Below are 22,015 nucleotides of genomic sequence, written 5' to 3'. Positions count from 1 at the left end.
TTTCGGAGAAATGTTAGGCCATAGGGACACAGAACCTTTGTGAATCTACCACTTGTCGATCCGCGGATCCACGAGCCAGAGGAAGAATCTGATTGGCTGCCTGCAACCTGAGAGAAAGGATGCAGCCACCATTTTTTCTCAGTATACAGTCCTCAGATGCTGAAATGTGGGGGGCAATTGAGTTAATGGGGTCAGGCTACAGGTTCCCTGACCCAACGGGGTGATATAGTTGTGGTGATGGGACAAATAATGCCTTTGAAATTCAGCAAAAAAATATTTTGACGCTTTGCAAGATCCACAGATCCACCCGTGGAGTCCAGCGCAGCTCCGGTGTGAATCCACGGTTGGATGCGCAGAGCTCAGGAAACATTAAAAAAACAACTACATTTGAGTAGAGACACCCAGTCTCACACGTACAGAGATGCTGTTACATCCAGTGTCACATCTATGCAAACAGTCTCATACTCACTCTCGCACTCAGAGAGACACTCTCAAACCCACCCAGGCAGACACTGTCACACTCCCTCTCACACCCAGACACAGACTCTCACGCTCAGTGTCACACTAACATAGAGACTCTCACATGTAATGTCAAACCCAGAGGCGCACTCTGACACTTATCCTCACACCCAGACAGGTACTCCCACACCGAGTCTCACATCCAGGCACACACTGCGACAGCCACTCTCATACCTTCAGCCATGCTGTTACATCCACAGCCACATGTACACAGACACTCTCACACTCAGAGAGACACTCTCAGACCTGCCCTTGCATCCAGGCAGACACTGTCAGACTCCATCTCACACCCAGACACAGACTCTCACGCTCAGTCTCACAATAACATAGAGACTCTCACATGTAGTGTCAAACCCAGAGACACACTCTGACACTCACCCTCACACCTAGGCAGCTACTCTCACACTCAGTCTGACATTCAGGCAGACACTGTTACAAGCACTCTCACACCTACACAGACAGTCTCACACTCACACTCAGAGAGACACTCTCACATCCACCCTTGCATCCAACAAAGTGTTTTTATCCTTTTCTGAGATCTGTGGAGTCATTCGCGAATCCGAGCGAGATTTGAAAAAAAAGAAGTATATAAAAGAAATATATATGTGGATGGGTAATAGATTGGCTCTGAAAAGATTATGATGTGTAGGTGATTACTACACATGATAGAGGATACAGTCTCTCACGTTATGCAGGAAAAGTTTGTTGCCTTTCTCTATTAGGGGAACTCTGTCATTTCTGTCTATACCCTCCATATCAAATTGTAAGTCATTGTGGTATATAGAAATCATGGTATGGTCCCTGCATCACAAACAGTTTTATTGACATGTTTCCTGGATTTCCCTATTTGGGGGCAGAACTCACTTGACCAGTCCCAGTTCTGCCTTTGGCAAATGTTTGAAAAAAACAAGGCAGTGTGTGGGAAGAGTGTCATTAATTGTCCAAAGGTTTCTTTCATTAGGATTGCCAAACCAACTCATGTGACTACACCTAGGTCATTGCCACCACAGTGTACAATCATAAGGTCTGGATGTCAGCAATTCTTAATAGTTTCAACCAAAGTAAGTAATTGATGTCACTTTAACCCTCTCTGGCCAAGCCAAGTAATATCCACATTAGACAAACCTAGGTCCCTGCCAATGCCACTTCTTTTTGCACTCTCTCTGGCCCAATACAAAAAGCTGTGATCCACAACCCACACCTTGAGCATCTTGGAGGTAATCTGGAGAAGCACACAGGAGATGGTTGCAGCTGAATGAGGCTGGTATGAAATGAAAATCAGTTGAAATGGAGGGTAGTAGGTACAGTCTAGAAGGAGTGATTCCATTGGCTGTTGTAGATATGTTTTTGGGTGAAGGTAGGTAGTGAGGTTATGTGAATTGTAAGTATAAGTTGGATTGGGTTTCGAAAAATTGGAAAACAGTAAAAATAGCTGTGATATGCTTACGCAGAAAGATCCAACCACACCTGCTAAATGTGACTTGAAACTAAGCATTCTCTAGTCAGAAACCGTCATGAACTATTTGTGATCTGGTGAAGCCGAATGTTGCAGACGCGGATCTGGCGAAACTCACATCGTATTGTCTAACTTTTCAGGAGCACTGCAAAAGGTTAACTATACAGTGAGAAGTTGTAGAACATTGAAAGGGAGATTGTGATTGGTTTACTGACTCAGTAACCTTGAAAGGAGAGTTGAAGAGGTTGCCATTACTGGTTGCCTTCTATGAGAGTGGACTTCCATTCTCGTGGTTGGTTTTCTGAGCGTTGTTCAGTGAGAAGAAATTCTAACTGATAATGAAAGAGAAACATAGTGACAAGAAAGAGAATCTTCAGGTATGTGTAGTGAACTTCACTTTATTTTAGAAAATTTTAGTATATGAATAAATTAATATTAGGTTGAAGAAAGTAAGCAGTGTGTTCACAAAATGCTTTAAAATAGATAAATACTAGGTTTGTGATTTATGTAAAGGAATTATACAAGTTATTTATTATATAAGAAAAGTATTCAGCTGAACTTGGATAAGGGGTTTCATGGATGTTTCCAGTTTCTATCAGTATATTGAAGTGATCCCTCATGTATGCGGAAGTTAGTATGGAGAATACACTAATGAGTAATTTAATGATTGAAAATGTTATATTGAGTTCTAGAAATGTAATGTGTTAGTCTATGCAGAAATGGGTATGTATAAAAGCAATATTGAATTCATGGAGAGAGCCACCTATGTATTGAGAGATGATAGAGGTTATTTCACTATGAGTTTGACATTGATATGAGTGCAGTATATTTCTTGAAAAGGATTGGGTGAGAGCAGGTTGAATTGTCTTTTGCTGTAGAAGTGAAGGAGTCAGATATACTGTATGTAGGCTGAAGGGGAGGTTGCTGTGTCTATAGAAGAGTAAAAAATGTTTTTTACTTTTTATTATGTTAAAGGTGCGCTTACTGTGTTAAGGTATATGTATACTGTCCAATGTCTACTGCGAAGGAGATAGAAAACAATATAAATATAAAGGGAGACTTATTCTCATATAGAGACATTAACAACCACTTGGATTTTGATGTAGACATAGAGAATGTAAGTACATCAGCTGCAGTAAGAGATGTATTTAGGATGGAATATTGTGAATGCAATATGTAGTTTTGTATATTGATAATATAGATTCTTTTTAATATAAATTGTGGCTTAAACATGGTTTAGGGTACTAATTGTGAGCATAGGTACACCGTTTTTTTTTTAAGTACACTTGACATTAGAAATGTGTTTAAGTAGGTTTATACTGTGTGTTGTAAGAAAAGTCACCATGTAAGTGAGATGCATGTAGACTATAGAAGAGTATATTTTTATTAAAGATAAAACATGTTGTTCTGAGTTTTAGTGACTGAGATGAAAGGTTGTAGAGGCCTATGCCCAGGTATATATGCACTCTACTAGAACATATGGTAGTTATACAGCTAATAAGGAAAAGATGCAGTCAGTCTTGTATCTAGTGAAATAGTCATAAAGTCCCTTGTGTATTCACCAATGCAGATACTAAAAAACAGAGCCATACACCAGGGATCACACGGATAGATTCAATAACACAATGAGGAATGCACTGACACATACACTGACACACCTAGACACACACTGATCTGTACACTGACACACCTATGTACACCGTGATGTATAGATTAACATCCCCAGTAACATACTAATGAGTATAGTGACACACCCTGGCAGGCACTGTTGCATGCACTGAGACAACCAGGTGCAACTGATACATTGACTGAGACAGTCAGGTGTACTGTAATGCATATACTATAATACCTAGGTGACAATTATGTATACACTGACACATCCAGGGATACACTGACAGATACACTGAGACACCTAGGTATACAGTAATGCATGTAGTGGGACACAGAGCTACACGCTTATCTATAGACTGAGAGAGCCAGGCACATACTGATATGTACAGTGATACATCCAGACACACTCTCTTACATATTCTGATACATCCAGGGATGCAATTATGTAACTACTGACAGATTCAGGCACATATCAGTGCATGCAGTGATGCAGCCAGGTGGACACTGATGTATTCAGAGAATCATTCAGATGTACAGTGATGTATACACTGAGACACCCAGGGAGAGAAAGATGGATAGAGTGACACTCACATACCTAGGAGTACACTGATGTATAAACTAACACACAGAAGCACATACTGATGCATCCACTGACATAGCCAGACAGAAACACATGCATACACTGACAGCCATGTACAAACTTATGCAATCACTGATCTAGCCATGCAGATACTACTGCATACACTCACACACCCAAAAGCAAAATGATGCATGCACTGAAAAACCCAGGCCTACATGTTTGCATAAACTGACACACTCAGATGCACACTGATGTATAGATTAATATATCCAGAGACACATTAATGCACACATTAACACACTGAAATACACACTGATGCATACACTGAGAGACCCAGGCAGACACAAATGCAAAAACCAACAAAGCTAGTTAAATAGTAATGCTTCCATTTAAACATACAGGTAGACACTATTATAATCATTGACATACCCAGGATCAGATTTACACATACACTAACAAACCCAGGGACACAATTATGGATAGATTGAGACACCTGATAAATAAACGTATACATGGAAATGAAAAGTTACATATGCACTCACACAGGTATGGGTAGTAATAAAGACTCGAACTCAGCTCTTCATTTGATTCAGTGGTGGATCTAACAATAACCATTTTTTGTAGTTTTTGATGGAACAAGTTTTTCTTTTTTTTCAGAAAATGTATTGGAGACTTTTGAAAAACTTAAATGCAATACTTTTGCATTATAAAAGCGCAACAGTGTGCAATAACAGCTAGGTTGAAGAAAAACCTTGTGAAAATATTTTTGCAACAGTGGTTTTTGACCTGCAAAAAGAAGTCATTGACATTTTAAACTTTTGGAATCAGAACAATATGGAAGATGCTGCAGGATTTTTATCATTTGACCTAATTTGGTGCAAGTGGCTAGCATGCTGATATTCTGAGTAGTAGCTTAGCTAGATGATGATGTACCAGGTCCTGCATTGAAATGTGTCAGTTCTTTTCCTCTCATCATTCGTCAGAATGCCAGTTTGTGGATTCTGCGCAGATGTTTCCACATACTCAACGTTCCATGGCTATATTTCTTTGATGTACTACGAGATAATTTTTTTTCACAGAGGTTGCATTTCACAATTCTTGCACTCCCTTTTTTCCCCACTAGGTATGCAAAAGAAATTTCATATACCACTCTCTTTTCTAGATAAAGAAGGCACCTGTTGAGAATCATCATCTTCAGGAATATCTTGAGACTGTGTAGGTGGTGGTGGAGTACTCCCTTCAGCCTTTCTGTAAAGTTCTGTAGCAGGAGGATCACAGCTGAGATGCTTCTCCCTCAAGAGCTAGCAGACTAATAGTTGTTTTAGGGAGTGGCCCTACCCATATCTAGGTGTGGTTCACAAGTAACCAATGAAATGCCTGATTGCTCTTCACACATTGAGTGACTCCACGGTTCTGAACTGGACTTGTGATTCCACATAAATTGTAATATGTTTTGTGTTCTATTGTAAATAAAAATTTGTTTGTGAGTTGTAAACATGTTCAGTCTTCTATTTATATGGGAAAGAATGAGGTGAATATTGTAATTAAAACAAAAAAAATTATCGCAAATTCACGGATCTGAACCTCAAATTCATTCCAGTCACATGATAGGAATGGAAACCATAGAGTTTTGCTGCTGTGCTTCTGTAAAACCGCAGATGGTGTAGTTGTTCCAGACTTAATTAAAATAATAATATTACAATACTACTTCAGAACTGTGTAAATACTGAATAAAGTTTAAACAGTATCAGCAGTACGTTTATAAGAAGGATTGGGCCTCTTCAATTCAGTTTGCAACACTGTACAGGGTTGGTGTATTTCATTGTGGCAGAGAGCTTAATGAAAGGATTTCTAATATTTTTCCCCCAGACATCTGCGGTTAATATCTAAGTATGCATGAGAAAAAAATTATAATTACCTAAAAAAAAAAACATTATACACAAGTTATAGTTTTCAAATGCACTTAAACAAACCTTAGAAGTTCCATAAAAATACAAAAGGTTAAAGGGACCTTAAAGTTAGGAAATAAAATAAAAACAAACCTTGGAAATTCACTGAAAAAAACAAAGGTTACAGGGATGCTATAGTTAGGAAATAAAATTAAAAAACCTTAGCAATCCACTAAAAAGCCAAAGTTTACAGGGAAATTATAGTTAGGAAATAGAATTAAAAAAAACGTAGAAATTCACTGAAAAAAACAAAGGTTACATGGACGTTATAGTTAGGATCTGAAAACCGTAGAAATTCAGCAGTTGTAGTTACCTGAGCTAACTTTAAATTGCGCTCCCTCAATGCACTGCTTATGGCCTCACATATTACATCACTCATGACATGATCAGTGACATCACTGATGACATCATTGACCATATCATATGCCATCACTGATGACATCATCCACACAGTCATATTCCCACTCATTTGCTGATGCAAACTCTTGTATATCCATACACAAATATACTCACATACATATTCAGAGATGCATAAAAGCAGTGATCTACAGACATTCATACAGTCAAACAGCCACTGACACAACCACTCACTCACCCATACACTGCTAACTGAGGTATTGACAGACTCATACAGTTACTTACACACCCACTCATACACCCATACACACACTGACACACCCATTGATACACCCATACAATAACTCATGCAGCCCATTAATAGGTCATTCATCTAGTGACACATCCAATCAATCAGCTGTAGAAGCACTGAAACACCCACACACTCACCATACAGTGTCTGACATAGTCACTAACTCATCAGAATAGTCACTTACACACACATCCACTCAACTATACAACTATTCACACACCAACTCACTCACATGAACAGGCACTCACATACCCACTCAGTCACCCATACAGCCACTCACTGAGCCACTCTCTGACCAACACAAGTTCTCATTCACTCACTATTCTATTTAAAAACTGACAAGCCCACTCCGTTTAGGATACAGCCACTCATACATCCACTGACTCTCTCATACAGCCACTGACACAGCTACTCAGTTATACTTACAGCTATTCAGACATTGACTGAGTCACCCATATAATAACTGACTCACCAAGTCACTTACCAATACAGAGACACCCATTCACTTACCCAGACAAGCACGATCTCACATATACAATCACCCACAGACCCACTCACTAAATGAAATACAGTGGCTCACACAGTCACTTGTTTACCCATACAGCAACTTGCACATCCATTCAGTCTGCTATAAAGCAAATGATTCAATCACTCATTCATCCATAGACCCGCTCACACACCCATTCATCCATAGACCCGCTCACACACCCATTCGCAACCACTTACACTCACTGGATGATGTCATCAGTGATGTCATAGGAGATGTCACTGACAATGTCATTAGTGATGTAATATGTGAGGTCATAAGCAGTGCATTATGGTAGCGCAAGTTATAGTCTGCCCTGGTAACTAGAACTGCTGAATTTCATCGGTTTTGTGGGAGTAAATTCAGAACTGAACTATAACGTCCATGTAACCTATGGTTTTTTTGTGTGAATATATATTTATATATATAGAAGAAAATATATATATATATATATATATATATATATATATATATATATATATATATATATATATATATGTATATATATAAAATATATCTATATACACATATGTATATATTTACTTACAACATAATTGTGTACACATAAAATTGAGAACAGAAGTTATTCCTCTTGAGCCTTAATTGTGGGTATGTGTGTGTGTGTGTGTGTATTTATTGAAAAAAACAAAGGTTAAAGTAACATAGTTGTATTTCTCAGTGACAACTTTAACGTTTTTTAACAAAAAAAATGCAGAAATTCACCAGTTATAGTTAGCAGCACTACCTTTAACGTGCGCCCTCGCATGCCCTGCTTATGACCTCACATACATCACTCATGATGTACTAACATCACTTATGACATCACTGATTACATCTCAAATGACATAATTGATGACATCACTGTGACATCTTAAATGACATCGTTGATGACATCACTGATGGCATCACAGATGACATCATCCAATAAGCGTCCTAGTTTGTTTTACCGTTTACATAGTAGCAGAAGACTACAATAATACTTTTTTACCTAATTTTGTACAACTTAGATCCAGCTAATAATTATAAGTGTGTACAAAAGGCATGTGCATCTAATGCACCCTAGATGTGTAGAGGTATTGAACACGTTATAAATATTTGCATTGAAGAGTAACTCTGTGTGCAAGGAACAGCTGAGCTGTTTTCATTATGGTCTCCACAACTTTTTGGTTCTGCAGCTAATCTTTCAAACAGGAAAATCAATCTACGTGGTCAATACTAACCTTTGTAAGCATCCTTGAGTTATTAGAGAGAATTGTGTCAGCATAATAATTTATACTCAACATAGAAGAGTGTGTACACCAGATACTAATCTATGTATGTTTGCTTGTTTTGCTTTAGAAGAGGGCCTATTTGTAAAGTATACAGTAAGCAGTATGAAGGATGCAGGTAGTATGGTGTTTAGCACCTTCAGATTTTGTTTTTTTTAGAAGTAGAGGCCTTTTTGACAACTGTAGCATAGAGTGTACACTGTTCTTAGTAGATTCTTTTCAATACTCTGTAATGTGTTTCCCAGCCGAGTTTCATTGTTTGCAAACAGTGTGGTGTAGAATCAACTCTGTTCATAGAGTAATCACTGTTTACACTAGTCAGTTCTCTACTTATTTTTTTAATGTTGGATTGGCTTGTGTCTGAGGTTTGATACAGATATAAGCTGTCTTTAATAGGGCATTCACTGTTTTAGCTTTCTTTGCACAATTTAACAACGTATGCAATGCGGGTTTCCCATATATGTGTGGTTGATTGATAATGTGAACTATGCTTTGTCACAAGTGTACAGTAAATGATCAATGTTTCACATAATGCTTGTTTTCACCACCTAAAGGAATTATTTCTCTGTTGGTAGAAATGATGCCTGATATTCTCCTGAGCTATTTTGTACATACCTTCAGACCTGAATGCTTTAGTAATTTATACACCTGTATGCAGGAAAACGATGATTAGATGATACCATCAGTGATGTCATTTGAGATGTCATCAGTGATGTCATTTGAGATGTCATCAGTGATGTCATCAGTGATGTAATATGAGATGTCATCAGTGAGTGTCATAAATGATGTCCACGAACATGTCATGAGTGCTGTCATAGGTGGGGCCATAAGCAGTGCATGGCAGGACGAAAGTCATAGTTAGTGCTGCTCACTACAACTGGTGAATTTCTATGTTTTTTTTAGTTCAAGATTTTAAAATTGTCACTGAGAAATTCACCTAACTATAACATTACTTTACCCTTTGTTTTTTTAAGTGAAGTTCTAGGGATTTTTTAAAGTAAATTTATTATTTAGGTGTGTGCATGTATGGTAGAATGCTTTTGCAACATAAGTTGTGCTTAGATATTATTTTGTAAAAAGATTGTTTTTTCTTGTAAAATAACAGGGTATCAAACAGATAAATATTCAGTATTTCAGTACTGAATGTGCATTTGCTCAGTTCTTGTAACTCTCATTTGAATACATGATACCAGCAATCTATTTTAAAAATGTCATTACTCTCACAAGAGCTTCTAATCTGTTAACCAAAACAGCTTTTTGCAGAGGTCCCTCTAGTTTTATCAGGTATGTTATTTTGGGCTTTTTCCCTTTTTTGTTCTTCTGAAATTCACTTGTGAGACTCTCACGAGAGCCAGAGAAGCCCATCACAACCAGAGCTCTTGTGAGCCTCTTCTGGGAGTTTTTGAGAGCCAGGGAGGTAATCCCTTGTGTGCTATCCGAGGCGGGCAGTGCCTCCTGGTTTGCTCTTGCAAGATCGTACTTTTCTTAATGGAATTTGAATTTACACTGAATATAAATATATATATATATATATATATAAATATATATATATACAAACAAAGCGGCTAATTCAATTAGCGCTGCGCTCCATTTACCGGTGCTCGTGCCGAGGGCAAGCGTACCCTCAAATTTAATATGTGAAAAGCAGACGTCTGGCAAAGCACTCCACCAAATTTATTTGTATTTTTATTTTTATTTTTAATTTAAATTAAGCTTGATTTAACAATTTGCCTTCATTTAAAAATGTTTTGCGAATATAAAGGCAGCCATTAATGTTAGCATATAATTGGTTGTATGGAGTTCTGCCAGTATGATTTGTTGTTTTACTTAGTTGGACTACAAGTTCCAACATGCATTACTTTTGTTATAAGGCTATCAACTATAAATAGAGAAAGAATGGATTACAGGACTTTAGAACTCAACAAAGACCGTGTCGGTCGAAACGCGTTGTTCGTTTGCTCACAGTCTTGAAATAAACAACTTATACGGAGTCCTTGGTGGAGTGCTTTGCCAGACGTCTGCTTTTCACATAAATATATATATATATATATATATATATATATATATATATATACATCAAACCCAGTGAGAAGGAAATCACCGGACGGCTGCACAATGTCCCGGGGATTGTGTTCGGTTGGGAGAAAGAAATCCAAAAAGAATCTCTCAAATGTAAATCCACCGTCAGCAATTTATTATGAAAAAAACCGTAATAGTAGATTTAGAACAAGTTCACCATCACGCTGTCCTGGCCAAATGTCTACGCGTTTCGGCAAACGCCTTCAACTGGACATTGGCAGACATTATTACACACATCTATTTAACCAATATAGTCCTTCTTTAATTTCAATACCCCACTGCACATTTGCAACAGCGGCGGCCTTCTTAAAACATGATTGATTGTTACTATAATACAACAAATGATAATATAAATGTCAATAAAACTTCCTCCTATTGTGGCATAATTCATCATAATGGAAAAAGAATGTCAAGTATAGGCAATTCTATGATAAAAAGACTTTCTAATATCTAATTCTCACAGTCTAGATATTTATAAATATCCAAACAAAACCAATTAAATACATGGATAATGAGTTCTATTTACTAATAGTGGAGATATTTTTCAACTTATCTTTCCACACCGATTCAAATTCATTTTGTACCAAAAGCAAAATAATAATCTATCTTGCATATAATAAAAATGTAAATATAAATATAATAAATATCCATAAGTATTCAAATGACATGAATTGAATAAATACATGTGTATAAAAGTCTGATGATCACGAAATGGAAATGTTTCCAGTATAGATGTCTACAGCAAATCTAATCAAATTCAAACCAGGATGAAACATGTAAAATACATGGTATATGCAGGAACATACAATCCATCTATGGTCTAAATCATCACCATGATAAAGATCTAAAAATGATAATAGAAAGAGTGATGATATACAAATTTGAATAGATACTGTAAGATCTCATAAATCATTTTGATAAATTAATTCTCAACCCATCATTAATGGTGGTTCATAGAAAAATCAGACAAAAATACCTCATGTAAAACTTCATAGGAATATGTGGAGAAATATATCAATCCATATATTAATTCATCCACAAGGAAGCAATTCTATGACCCTATATCGATAGAATAGTAAAATCGCTCATGGTTAAACCCTTCGCTGCCAGGCCTTTTCCCCTCCTGTGCCGAGCCTTTTTTTGGCTATTTGGCGCAGTTCGCTCTTAGGCCCTCAAAACCTTTTTGTTCACATAAGCTACCCACGCCAAATTTGCGTCCTTTTTTTCCAACATCCTAGGAATTCTAGTGGTACCCAGACTTTGTGGGTTCCCTTGAGAGAGACCAAGAAATTAGCCAAAATACAGTGAAAATTTAGTTTTTTTCAAACAAATGGGAAGAAAGGGCTGCAGAAGAAGGCTCATGGATTTTCCCCCGAAAATGGCATCAACAAAGGGTTTGCGGTGGTAAGATCACCATTTCCCAGCTTTCAGGAATAGGCAGACTTGAATTAGAAAACCCAATTTTTCAACACAGTTTTGACATTTTCCTGGGACATACCCCATTTTTACTATTTTTTGTGCTTTCAGCCTCCTTCCAGTTAGTGACCTAAATGGGTGAGAAACCAATGCTGGATCCCAGAAAGCTAAACATTTCTGAAATGTAGACAAAATTCTGAATTCATCAAGGGGTCATTTGTGTAGATCCTACAAGTGTTTCCTACAGAAAATAACAGCTGAAATAAAAAAATATTGAAATCGAGGTGAAAAAACAGCCATTTTTCTCCACGTTTTATTCTGTAACTTTTTCCTGCAATGTCAGATTTTTTAAAGCAATATACCGTTACATCAGCTGGTCTCTTCTGGTTGCGGGGGTATATAGGGCGTGTAGGTTCATCAAAAAGTGAAAAATAGGTATCAAGAAAGCCTTTGTATTTCCAAAATGGCCACAAGATAAGGTGTTGAGAAGCAGTGGTTATTTGCACATCTCTGAATTCCGGGGTGCCCATACTGCCATGTGAATTACAGGGCATTTCTCAAATAGACGTGTTTTTTACACACTGTCTTACATTTGGAAGGAAAAAATGTAGAGAAAGACAAGGGGCAATAACACTTGTTTTGCTATTCTGTCTTCCCCTATGTCTCCCGATAAAAATGGTACCTCACTTGCGTGGATAGGCATAGCACCCGCGACAGGAACTGTTCCAAAACACAACGTGGACACATCACATTTTCACAAAGAAAACAGAGCTGTTTTTTGCAAAGTGCCTAGCTGTGGATTTTGGCCTCTAGCTCAGCCGGCACCTAGGGAAACCTAGCAAACCTGCACAGTTTTGAAAACTAGACACCTAGGGGAATCCAAGATGGGGTGACTTGTGGGGCTCTGACCAGGTTCTGTTAGCCAGAATCCTTTGCAAACCTCAAACTCTGGCCAAAAAACCACTTTTTCCTCTCATTTAGGTGACAGAAAGTTCTGGAATCAGAGAGGAGCCACAGATTCCTTCCGCCCAGCGTTCCCCCAAGTCTCCCGATAAAAATGGTACCTCACTTGTGGGGGTAGGCCAAGGACCCGCAACAGGAAAAGCCCCAAAACGCAACGTGGACACATCACATTTTCACAAAGAAAACGGAGCTGTTTTTTGCATAGTGCCTAGCTGTGGATGTTGGCCTCTAGCTCAGCCAGCACCTAGGGAAACATAGCAAACCTGTGCAGTTTTGAAAACTAGACACCTAGGGGAATCCAATCTGGGGTGACTTGTGGGGCTCTGACCAGGGTCTGTTACCCAGAATCCTTTGTAAACCTAAAAATTCGGCCAAAAAAATACTTTTTCCTCTCATTTCGGTGACAGAAAGTTCTGGAATCAGAGAGAAGCCACAAATTTCCTTCCACCCAGCGTTCCCCCAAGTCTCCCGATAAAAATGGTACCTCGCTTGTGTGGGTAGGCCTACCGCCCGCAAAAGGAAATGCCCCAAAACACAATGTGGGCACATGACATTTTTCAACTGAAAACAGAGGTGTTTTTTTACAAACTGCTTACCTGTGGATTTTGGCCTGTAGCTCAGCCGGCACCTGGGGAAACCTAGCAAACCAGCACATTTTTGAAAACTAGACACCTAGGGGAATCCAAGATGGGGTGACTTGTGGGGCTCTAACCAGGTTCTGTACCCAGAATCCTTTGCAAACCTCAAGATTTGGCAAAAAAAACACCTTTTCCTCTCATTTCGGTGCCAGAAAGTTCTGGAATCTGAGAGGAGCCACAAATTTCCTTCCACCCAGCGTTCCCCTAGACCCCCAATAAAAATGGTACCTCACTTGTGGGGGTAGGCCTAGTGCCCGCGACAGGAAAAGCCCCAAAACACAACATGGACACATCACATTTTCACAAAGAAAACAGAGCTGTTTTTTGCAAAGTGCCTAGCTGTGGATTTTGGCCTCTAGCTCAGCTGGCACCTAGGGAACCCTAGCAAACCTGCACAGTTTTGAAAACTAGACACCTAGGGAATCCAAGATTGGGTGACTTGTGGGGGCTCTGACCAGGTCCTGTTACCCAGAATTCTTTGCAAACCTCAAAATTTGGCCAAAAAAACACTTTTTCCTCTCATTACGGTGAAAGAAAGTTCTGGAATCTGAGAGGAGCCACAAATTTCCTTCCACCCAGCGTTCCCCCAAGTCTCCCAATAAAAATGGTACCTCACTCAGGGGGGTAGGCCTAGCGCCTGCGAAAGGAAAGGCCCAAAAACACAAAGTGGACACATCACCTTGTCACAAAGAAAACAAGCTGTTTTTTGCAAAGTGCCTAGCTGTGGATTTTGGCCTCTAGCTCAGCCGGCACCTGGGGAAACCTAGCAAACCAGCACATTTTTTAAAACTAGACACCTAGGGGAATCCAAGATGGGGTGACTTGTGGGGCTCTGACCAGGTTCTGTTACCTAGAATCCCTTGCAAACCTCCAACTCTGGCCAAAAAAACACTTTTTCCTCTCATTTCGGTGACAGAAAGTTCTGGAATCTGAGAGGAGCCACAGATTTCCTTCCACCCAGCGTTTCCCCAATCTCCCAATAAAAATGGTACCTCACTTGTGTGGGTGGGCCAGGTGCCTGCAACAGAAAAAGGCCAAAACTTGTAGAGATTGAGGGGAAAGCACAGCCAGTTGATAAGCACATATTTTTCTTTTATACATCTTTTAGGCTGACTCTGCTTTGGGGACCCATGCAAGTGAGGTATCATTTTACTTGGGGGACTGAGGGGAACGCTGGGTGGTAGAAAATTTGTGCCGCAGCGGTGATCCTACATAGAAAAGTGAGGAAAATATGATTTTTTATGCAAATTTTGAGGTTTGCCGAGGAGTCTGGATAAGAAAATGTTTGGGGTTCCAGGCAAGCCACACCTCCTTGGACTCCTTGGGGTGTCTATTTTTAAAACATGTCTGGGTTTGGTAGGTTTCCCTAGATGAAGGCCGCACCCGGGACTAAAAACATAGGTGCCCCCCTCCCCCCAAACACAGGTAGTTTTGCAATAGATCATTTTGGTGTGTCCACAAAATTATGTGATGTTCCAAACACTAAAATTGTGAAAAGAAAGGCACTTAGGTTATGTTAAAAAGACCCCTCACCCACCAACCAGGTTGGTGGCATGCTTCATCATCGGGGTCCCACCCACGACACCTAGCGTGTCACAGGTGTGCTGTGACGCCTGATTACAGCAGAGCAGGTTTTGTCATTTTTACCACACATTCCGGTTGGATTTGGCACGAGGGTGAGTGATGGTTCAGTGGATCAAATTTTATTAATAAGAGATTTCACAAAAATGAAATGCACTGTTAATAAGTGAAAGGCCAAAAAACTGAACCAATGACTCCCAGCTCATGAGCTGTAAAGCCAGGCAAGGCACCAACCGCTTTACAATCCATTCACACACCTTTCATACATGACATGCACAAGACCATTCACGCCGCCAGCCACGGGCCCAGCACATTATAATACTCGTATCGAAAGACAGAGCCACTCAAGGGCCCATCACTTACATACGCCCACATGCCTGATACAGCAATCACAACACCTGATGGGAGTGTGCGGACTGGCATTTGGCTGGCAGTGTGTTGCTGTAGCCAACAGCAAGTCAATATGTACACCGTCAGCCAAGCACCACGCCACACACAATGGCATCACTTTTTCTTTTAAACAAAGATACCACTAACTAATTAGAAATAATTATAAAACTACAAACACAAAAGCTCTAACTAAGTACATGACAGAAATGCCAACCATGAAACTGAACACATGAAAATACAAAACAGGCAGTTTACACTCATGGTTGTTCCCAGTAATTCTTCTGGGTGTGGTAATTCTTTAAACAACCACCCACACACAGCCCAGGCTTTGAAGGACAATCTGGGCAGTACATTCGAGTCTCCCTCCGGATACCTCTTCGAAAACACACTATACATTTCTTAGCTGAAAAGTCTTTTTTGGGTGTGGGAGGAATGTGCTCAGCAAAGTGGCGATCTTTCAATCTAGCCACATCCTCCACCCCTGCTTCTCTAGGAACTCTGGCCTGTTCCACCACAATAAGGCTCTCTATCACTGACTCCTGAAATTTCACAAATGTCATCTTTGACTCTGGAGACCTATCCTTAAACACAATAAAAGCATTCAAAGTTGCTAAGTGGAAGAGGTGAATTGCTAACTTCTTATATCAAACGTAAGACTTACGAATAGCAGTATAAGGTTGCAACCTCTGATCAACTCTATCTACACCTCCCATGTGCTTATTATAATCTAAAATGCACACAGGTTTGCTCACTTCAGCAACCTGGCCCCAAACAGTCATTGGGGAAGTACTCTCATCATGGATGGGACTTAGCATGTAGACATCCCTCCTGTCTGAAAATTTCAAAGTTAGCAGCTCATCGTTCTGCAAGGCACTGCATTATCCCCTCTCAAGTTTTTTACAGACAAGCTCCCTTGGATAGCCTTTCAGGTTACAATGAATTGTGCCACAAGCAACAGTGTCCACTCTGAACAATTCCTTGAACAACTGCACTCCAGTGTAGAAGTTATCTACATACAAATGGTGACCTTGGTTGAACAGTCGTCTACCAAGTTCCCACACAATTTTCTCAGTAACTCCAAAAGTGGGAGGACATCCAGGGGGGTCAATACTGGAATCCCTACCAGTGTAGACACGGAAACTATATATATATCCTGTACTACTTTCAGACAGCATATACAATTTAATTCCATATCGTGCCCTCTTGCTATGAATGTACTGCCTTAAAACCAAACGACCCTCGAAGAGGACCAAAGACTCGTCCACAGCTATTTCTTTGTCTGGAACATAGATCTCTGTGAACCGATCTACAAAATGATCAAGGACAGGCCTAATCTTAAAAAGACGGTCAGAATCAGGGTGATCTCGTGGCAAGGCTAATGCATTGTCAACAAAATGCAGCATCCTAAGAAGAAGCAAATACCGATTACGACTCATGGTTGCAGGAAATATAGCTGTTGCCATCAAGGGACTAGTTGACCAATAAGAAGCCAGTGACGGCTTCCTTATCAACCCCATCAAAAGAGTCAAGCCCCAAAACCTTTTCATCTCCTCCAAATTCGTGGGAATTCACTGGGTAGCTCTAGATTCTGGCCTAAGTCTAGCAGCGTTGTCCCTCAAATACTGCTCTGCATACAAATTAGTCTGCTCAACAATCTCTTCCAAAAACACATCATCCACAAATAACTCAAAGAAATTGACAGGCAAAAAGTTCTCTGTATTGACTCTACACCCTGGGAGACCAGTAAAGGCCGGCAACTCTACCTGGTCCATGTTTGGGGCAACCCAGAGTTCAGGTCTTCTAACGGGAAACCTTTCAGCCCCAGGTTGCTGCACTAATGGCACATCAGTGTCCTCCTCTAAAACAGGCCCTTCATCTGCACTGAGTGTGGCTTCCTCATCAGAAGATTCCTCTGCCAGAATCTCTCACTTCCTCCTCGGCCTCAGATGCAGAGTCCGTCCCATTATCATGATCAGACAATGACTCAAAAAGCATACCAGCCACCTGCTGAGCGGTCATCCTGCAGCTAGCCATGATCATTCCTATGAAAATTAACTGGACAAATGCACCACCAACAACCAGCACTGTGTAAGATAAGTAATAAAGTGTAGCTTTATCAGTAAGAGTTATAAACTCAAAAACTATACCGCTCACTTGCCTGAAAAAGCTTGACTCACCAGCAACTACTCTGCACAGACACAGCAATCACCAATGATATCCCACGAAAAAGAAAGAAAGAAAAGCAAATTAGAAATAAGACAACACAACTATCATTGTGCACAAATCTAAGGACAATTTCACACACAAATCTGCATTTAGTGCACCACATACAAACATGTCATTTATGCATGGCAACAATACTCCTTTGGAGTAAATAGTTGTTACTTACCTAAAACATGCAACTATGCAAACCGCAGGTCAACCACCGCCAAAACTGCAAGGAGCCACAGCAAAAAAGGCAAAAGCTTTGAACTAAAAAAAAAAGAGAATTATTTTTTAATCACAAATGCAAATACTTTGTCAATTGACAAACACCCAACCATCAAGCATTTAGAAATTGGTGCCTAAGTGGATTCTGCCATAAGGGCAGATGGGCCGACTAAAAAATAGGCATATCTGCCCCAAGGAGGGCAGAAAATAAATTTAGTAGTGTGTCCCCATGGGTAGCAACCTTTGCCCAAGGGGCCACCCACAAACAAAAACACACACACACACACTATCCATGGTGCCTATGTGGCTTCTGCCTCCCCTTGGGGCCAGATGGGCCTAAAAAAAAATAGGCCCATCTGCCCCCAAGGGGGGCAAAAATGGGCAACAGCTCAATGCCCCCCTTTCCCAAGGGGACGCCCCCCCCCACATAAATAAACATTTTGAAAATCCCTGGCGTTCTAGTGGTTTCTGCCCCCCATGGGGGCAGATCAGCCTAAAAATAATAGGCTGATTTGCCCCCAAGGGGGCAGAAATGGCCTTGGTACATGTGCCCCCAACGGGGGGCAACCCCTGCCCAAGGGGCTGCTCCCCCATCCCCTAACACACAGACACACACTATCCCTGGTGTCTAAGTGGCTTCTGCCCCCCTTGGGGGCAGATGGCCTAAACAAATAGGCCCATCTGCCCCCAAGGGGGGCAGAAATGGCCAACAGTTCAATGCCCCCCTTGGGGGGCGCCCCTTGCCCAAGGTGACACCCCCCCAAATAAATAAACATACACAAAAAAATCCCTGGCGTTCTAGTGGTTTCTGCCCCCCCTTGGGGGCAGATCATCCTAAAAATAATAGGCCGATCTGCCCCCAAGGGGGGCAGAAATGGCCAACAGTTCAATGCCCCCCCCTTCGGGGGGCACCCCTTGCCCAAGGGGACACCCCCCACATAAACACACACAAAAAAATCCCTGGCGTTCTAGTGGTTTCTGCCCCCCTTGGGGGCAGATCAGCCTAAAAATAATAGGCCGATCTGCCCCCAAGGGGGGCAGAAATGGCCACAACAAACATGCCTCCAAATGGGAGCGACCCTTGCCCAAGGGGCCGCTCCCCGACACAAAACATTAGATAAATAAATAAAATTAAAAAATCCCTGCCGTCTAGTGAATTCTGCCCCCCTTGGGGGCACATCGGCCTAAAAATAATAGGCCGATCTGCCCCCAAAGGTGGGCAGAAATGGCCACAACAAACATGCCCCCAAATGGGAGCGACCCTTGCCCAAGGGACCGCTCCCCGACGCAAAACATTAGAAATATATACCAAAAATAAAAATAAATCCCTGGCGTCTAGTGGGCATTCCTGCTGCCCGATCGCAATGCAATCGGGCAGCAGGAATGCTCAAAGAGACACCAGGGGAAAGGAAAAGCCTTTCCTTTCCCCCGGTGCCTCTTTGTTCCAAACCCCCCACCTGCCGGAGGAGAAACTCACCTGTTTTTCCCTACTCGCACTGGAAGCAAATGGCTTCCAGTGCAACCGGCACCCTGCAATGATCTCAGCGCACGATCACACGCTGACGTCATTACAGGGGGGTAGGGGGGGTGGGGTGGAAGGGGAAGGGCTTCCCCTTCCATCCCTGCCTTGGGGGGGTGGGAGGTCTTAGCTCAGTGCCCAGGACGTAATGGTTAAGTCCTTGGCACATGAGCACTGTGCCGCGGGACGTAACCATTACGTCCGCAGCACAGAAGGGGTTAAAGTGCTCAGTGTCCAACCATACAACCTAACTAATCTACATAGTGATTAAGAGAGTGTGCAACAAATGAACAATTAAAACTAATATTTATAAATCCAAAATTATAAAACGAAGTATACTGACCAGAATATTGCATCTAGAGCAGACATATTATTATGACCAATTCTGAGTGCCTTCTACCTGCTGCTATGTCAGGAGGTGAGTGATAATAGTGAATTTCTATGAGAGTGATGTATCGGAAGTGGAGGGGGCAAGTGCCGCAGCCAGCAGTAGTTTGAAGCTAAATTTATGCGTGGAATTCAGACTACTAGGACAAGAGAAAAGTCAGCAAAATTGGAAAAAGTGCAGAGGAAGAAGGGCGAGGACAAGGCAGAGGAAGAGAAAGAAATACATGAAAACCCACAGGGTAAGAAAAAAGACAAATGTCCCCCATGGGAGTGATGATAAGGGGTCAGAAGTCAGGACAATAATGGATCAACATGTGACATAGTAAATTTCTCTAGGAGGGTATTAAATGATACAGAGGTGGGAGTTTTGAAACTGGGCTTCTCTTTCTGCCCTACTAATGAATTTGATTTTGTGCAGAGTAGTATTGACTTATTTAAATTTGTGAGGAAGCTTAAGCTGCGCAAGTGGTTTCATTTGAGGGGGGACCCCAAGCAGCATTATCCAGGAATAAGAAAGTTAAGTACGTTGATTATCAGTGACATTGATACCTCGTTCACACTTTCTAAACTAGACACAGAATCATCATATGTTGGAGATAGGTTTTTAAATCTTGCAGATAGGGGCATTGATTTGGAGGTGAATTGTCCCAGTAATTTAAAAGGGAAAACTGCCTTTACCCCTACCCTAGGCTACAATATAATTGACACATTTGAATCCATGGTGATGCATGACTTTAAAAATTTAGCTCGCAAACGTCACTGGTATCAGGATTACCTGACTAAACTTGAAAGAAAAGCTCTGAAGAACCTTCAGAATGATCATGAGTTTGTGATTATCCATTTGGATAAAGGGAGGAATGTGGTGATCCTCTCCAAAGAACAATATGTGAGAGAGGGCTACCCCCAGTTGGATGATTCTGCATGTTATGAAACTGTGGGATTAAAGAATTTTCATGAGGCGAATGTGAGGTATAAAGAGGTGCTGGTGGAATGGAGGGAGAGAGACTTGATTGAGAGGGAAGAGTACAGATTTTTGGTTTGTGATCATCCAAGGATACATATTCTGTACCTCTACCTAAAATTCATAAAACTTGACTGAGCCACCAGGCAGATCTATTGTGTCATCAATAGCCCCCTTAGAGAATGCCTAATGTTACACTGATTATTTTCTTTGGCCATTTGTCACTGCCTTACCCTCATATACTCAAGACAGCAGGAATTTCTGAATAGAATTGAGGATTTGATGTGGGGAGGTGACTTTTTTCTGTTGACAATGGATGTTAGTAGTTTGTACACAAGCATTAGGCATTCAGATTTCCTTAGGGCAAAGTCTTTGTCCCTTTCATTTCACACCGAGATGCTTCTGGAGATGATTTAGTTCTATTTGGAGAATAGTTTCTTTATGTTTGAGAATAGATCATTCAGACAGAAACAGGGCGCAGCTATGGGGACTTGCTTTGCTCCTACTTTTGCAAGCCTCTTTATGGGTTGGTGGGAACACCAGCTGGTAGAGAATCTTGAGAAATGTCAGCCACAGGTAGTCTTGTGGATTTGCTACATAAATAACTTTTCATTACTTGGAAAGGTACCACTGGAGAGGCAGAAAAATGTGTGAGTGTACTGTATGAGAACCTCCTTAATATAAAATTGATACATTAAATGAGCAAGAGCAATATTGAATTTCTGGACAATAAAGTGGGAGTGAAAGGAAACAAACTCACTATCTCACTTCATAGAATGGAAACCGCAGGTAACACACTTCTACATGCAGCGAGTGCCCACCCTAAAGCTCTCATTGAAAGCATACATTATGGTTAACTTCTCAGAGCTCGTAGGAATTGTTGCATGACTGAGGCCTTCAAACATGAGTGTGAGATTATGATAGAGAGGTTCATGAAGAAGGGGTACAAGATGGCAATTTTGCAAGCAGGCTTACGTAAGGCTCAGCAAGTAAGGAGGGAAGATCTACTTGTCCCTGGAAAACAGACAGAGGAGACCACAGGTGGCGTGGTGAGATTTCTCACCACATACAGTAAGAGTGTGTGGGAGGTGAA

The sequence above is a fragment of the Pleurodeles waltl genome, chromosome 5 (assembly GCF_031143425.1).
Source record: "Pleurodeles waltl isolate 20211129_DDA chromosome 5, aPleWal1.hap1.20221129, whole genome shotgun sequence".
Taxonomy (NCBI): Eukaryota; Metazoa; Chordata; class Amphibia; order Caudata; family Salamandridae; genus Pleurodeles; species Pleurodeles waltl.
Note: the sequence above shows the minus strand (reverse complement) of the source record.